Raw genomic sequence first — 4,866 nt, 5'->3', positions numbered from 1 at the left:
TTTATTTATTTATTTTTGAGATGGAGTCTCCTTCTGTTGCCAGGCTGGAGAGCAGTGGTGCGACCTTGGCTCACTGCAATCTTTCTCTCCCGGGTTCAAGCGATTCTCCTGCCTCAGCCTCCCAAGTAGCTGGGACTATAGGCACGTGTCACCACACCTAGCTAATTTTAGTAGAGACAGGGTTTCACCATGTTGGCCAGGCTGGTCTTGAACTCTTGACCTCGTGATCTACCCACCTCAGCCTCCCGAAGTGCTGAGATTGCAGGCATGAGCCACCATGCCCGGCCATTACCCTCTTTAATTTTAAGCCAATTTATACTCTTGAAGTGCTGAAATTACAGGCGTGAGCTACCACGCCCGGCAATTGGAACCAAAGAGTCCTGATTCTTTCTTTTTTCTTTTTTTTTCTCTTTTTTGAGACAGAGTTTTGCTCTGTCACCCAGACTGGAGTGCAGTGGCACAATCTCAGCTCACTTCAATCTCCACCTCCTGCGTTCCAGTGATTCTCCTGCCTCAGCCTCCTGAGTAGCTAGGACCACAAAAACATGCCACTATGCCTGGCTAATTTTTGTATTTTTAGTAGACAGGGCTCAAACTCCTGATCTCAGGTGATCCACCCACCTCAGCCTTCTAAAGTGCTGGGATTACAGGTGTGAGCCACTGCTTAAAGAGTCCTGACTCTTACATGCTTGAGCCAGAACGTGAGACAGTAAAATTGCTCCCACTTAGGGATGGAAAGAGCAGCAAAAACAGGAAACTAAGCAGGCTGTAATGGAAATAATCTGACTTGACTTAGAAATTTGTTGGCACATACGATTGGTAGAAAAATCACTTAAAGATTTGCTGTTGAAACAAATTAGATTTGGCTCAGAGCCAGGTAGCATAACATAAGAATCAGATAGGCTGAGCATAGTGGCTCATGCCTGCAATCCCATCACTTTGAGAGGCCAAGCAGGAGGATCACTTGAGGCCAGGAGTTTGAGAACAGCCTGGGCAACATTGTGAGGCCCTATCTCTATAAAAAATAATGTAAATAAGTTAATGAGGCATGGTGGTGCACAAGTGTAGTCTCAGCTACTTGGAAGGTCAAGGTTGCAGTGAGTTACAATTGTGCCACCGGACTTCAGCCTGAGTGATAGGACAAGATCCTATTTGCTTGTTTCTTTCTTTTAAAAAAAAGCCAGGCATGGTGGCTTACACTTGTAACCCAGCACCTTGGGAGACTGAGGTGGGTCGATACCTGAGGTCGGGAGTTCGAGACCAGCCTGACGAACACGGTGAAACCCTGTCTCTACTAAAAACACAAAAATTAGCCAGGTGTAGTGGCATGTGCCTGTAATCCCAGCTACTTGGGAAGCTGAGGCAGGAGAATCACTTGAACCCGGGAGGTGGAGGTTGTGGTGAGCTGAGATTGCGCCATTGCACTCCAGCCTGGGCAACAAGAGAGAAACTCTGTCTCAAAAAACAAAAAAAAAAAAAAAAAAAAACCAACCCAAAAAAAAAAAAAAAAAAAAAAAAAAAAAAAAGAATCTGGTGGACTTAGGGGGAATAAGGCGTGGCATAGCGGATAGTCAATGCCCCACCCAAATCCCTCCACACTCACTGTCCCCCTACATGCTGACTGCATCCTGCTGTGAGCAGCTGTATCTGTCAGTTTGAGTATTTCTCTTAGACTATGAGTGCTGGGGAGCTGATGTCCTGGAAGCAGCCATTGACAACACGGATGGGAGTTGAAAGATAAACACCCCACTCCCTGCTCCTCAGCAGAAAAGGATCACCCTGAGAGTGTTTATTTTATTTTTATTTATTTATTTTTTAGACAAGATCTTTTACTATGGCCCAGGCTGGAGTACAGTGGTGCAATCACAGCTCACTGCAACCTAAACCTCCTGGGCTTGAGTGATCCTCCCACCTTAGCCTCTACTGTAGATGGGACTACAGGTGAGTGCCACTGCACCAGCCTTATTTCTTCTTCTTCTTTTTTCTTTAGGTAGAGATGTGGTCTCTCTTTGTTGCCCAAGCTGGATTCGATCTCCTGGACTCAAGGGGTCCACACATCTAGGCCTCCCCAAGTGCTGGGATTGCAGGTGTGACCCATCACGCCTGGCTTGAGAGTGTTTTAAACTGTCTTTCAGATGTACCAAGTAGGATTAGCCTCAAGTGCCTTCTTTGCGTCTTTCCCCCTGTCTTACCTCCTGTTAGGGACTGAAATGTGTGCTCCCCTCCCAATTTACACGTTGAAGCCTCAATCCCCAGTGCCTCAGAATGTGACTGCATTTGGAAATAGGGCTTTTCAAGAGATGAATAAGCTAAAATGAGGCTGTAAGTGTGGGCCCTGATCCAATCCGACTGTTGTCCTTAACAGAAGAGGAGATTAGGACACGGAGAGAGACACCAGGCAGGTGCATGCACAGACAGACAACCATGTGAAAAGACAGCAGGAGGTCAGCCATAGAGAGAGGCCTCCAAGGAAACCAAACCCTGCCAGCACCTTGATCTTGAACTTCCAGCCTCCAGAACTATGAGAAAGTATATTCCTGTTGTTTAAGCCACCCACTCTATGGCATTTTGTTTTGGCAGTTTTAGCAGAGTAATACACTTCTCCATTTCCCTGCAGTGCCTCCTGGGGTCAATTCTCAGATAAATGATTTGCACTTAAATCCTTGTCTTAGGGGCCAGGTGCAAGACACTTTGGGAGGACGAGGCAGGCAGATCACCTGGGGTCAGGAGTTCAAGAGAAGCCTGACCAACATGGTGAAACCCTGTCTTTATAAAATTATAAAATTTAGCTGGGTGTGGTGGCACATGCCTGTAATCCCAGTTAATCAGGAGGCTGAGGCAGGAGAATCACTTGAACCCAGGAGGCGGAGGTTGCAGTGAACTGAAATTGTGCCATTGCACTGCAGTCTGGGTGACAGAGTGATTCCTTTTTTTAAAAAAATCTCAGGAACCTGACTCTCAGATCAGCAATGCATAGGTAAGTACGTGGAACCACTTGGAACTTTGAACAACAGTGCCCAAAAGCGCAGTGGTTAAAAGTGTGAGGTTGCATGCTGGTTTGTACCTATAGTCCCAGCTACATGGAAGGCTGAGACAGGAGGACTGGTTGTGCCCAAGAGTCTGAGGCTGCCGTGATTGTGCCACGGTATTCTAGTTTGGGCAACAGAGAAGGACCCCATCCTTAAGATAAAAATTAAGGGAAAAGAAAAGAGGGCCCAGTGACTTACGCCTGGGATTCCACATTTTGGGAGGCCAAGATGGGAAGTTTGTTTGGTCCCAAGAGTTCAAGACCAGCCTGGGCAAAACAGTGAGACCTCATCTCTACAAAACATTAAAAAAACGAAAACAAAAACAAAAACAAAAACAAAAACCAGGCATGGTGGTGTTTGCCTGCAGTCTCAGATTCTTGGGGGGCTGAGGTGGGTGGATCACTTGAACCTGGGAGATTGAAGCTGCAGTGAGTCATAATTGTGCCACTTCACTTCAGCTTGGGTGACAGAGCAAGATCTTGTCTCATTAAAAAAAAAAAAAGAAAGAAAGAAAAGAAAAGAAAAGAAAAAAAGTGTGAAATTTGGAGTCAGGCAGAACTAGACTTAGACTCTGGATCTGTGGTTGGGGTAAAATTAAGCCCTAGTATCCCCATCTTTGCTGAATTTCTAGTCCAGGACTTAGGGGGCACCAACCAGGTCAGGCGCAATGGCTCACAACTGTAATCCCAGCATTTTGGGAGACCTGAGGCAGATGGAGTGCTTGAGATCAGGAGTTTGAGACCAGCCTGGCCAACATGGTGAAATCCTGTTGTACTAAAAATATAAAAATTAGCTGGGTGTGGTGGCACATGCCTGTAGTCCCAGCTACTCGGGAGGCTGAGGCATGAGAATTGATTGAACCTGGGAGGCAGAGGTTGCAGTGAGCCTAGATCATGCCACTGCACTCCAACCTGGGTGACACAGCAAGACTCTGTCTCAAAACAAAAATAAAAAATAAAATAAAAAAGAGCAGCCACCCAGAAATGAGCTGGCAGTCCTAGTGTCATAGTAAAAAGATCACTTGCCTGGGCAGTAGGGACCTCAGTTCTGGTAGCAACTGATTAATCTCCAAGCTTCTTGGGGGCAGGGCAGGGATCTTGTGTGTTTTGCTTTCCATTTATTTCCAGTGTCCAGCACCGTGCTGAGGACTGAGTGATAAATTAGCATTGAATGAAGGAGTATAATTTTGTGCTAGGCTGTTCAGCACTGCAGCTTCTAGGTGTGAGAAGTGGCTGTAATAACCTTTGTCACAGGATGTGTGTATTGTTTCAATGATGTAAGGGAAGGGCTTTATCCACTGGATAACCTGTGTGGATGCAATGTGATGGTTTTCTCCAGCCAGATGCCATGTCTCCTGGATAAAGAAGGCTCTGAGGCCAGACAGGGTTGGGTTAAGACCTTAACCCTGCCACTTGCAATCTATGTGGACTTCAATGAGGTGGTTAAATTCAGCATCTAGTAAGCTCTCAATAAAAGCTACTTAATGAAGCATCCTGCCCTGGTGGGGAGATTTCGCTTTGCCACACTTGAGCGTCTCCTGCCAGCTTTCTACTGTTTTCTGTTTGCCCACTAGAGGTCAGGCAAACCCCAAAGTTCAAAGCTCCTAAACCCAGCCCAAAGCACCATTTCTAAAGTGTCCAAGCAGGGCACGGTGGCTCGTGCCTGTAGTAATCTCAGCACTTTGGGAGGTTGAGGCGGGAGGATCACTTGAGCCCAGGAGTTTGTGACCAGGGGGCAACAAAGTGACACACAGGTCTTTACAAAAAATATGAAAAAATTAGCCAGCTATTGTCCCAGCTACTTGGGAAGCTGAGCTGGGAGGATTACTTGAGCCCTG

The sequence above is a fragment of the Cebus imitator genome, unplaced genomic scaffold (genome assembly GCF_001604975.1).
Source record: "Cebus imitator isolate Cc_AM_T3 unplaced genomic scaffold, Cebus_imitator-1.0 Scaffold85, whole genome shotgun sequence".
Classification (NCBI taxonomy): domain Eukaryota; kingdom Metazoa; phylum Chordata; class Mammalia; order Primates; family Cebidae; genus Cebus; species Cebus imitator.
This window is presented reverse-complemented; position numbering follows the sequence as displayed.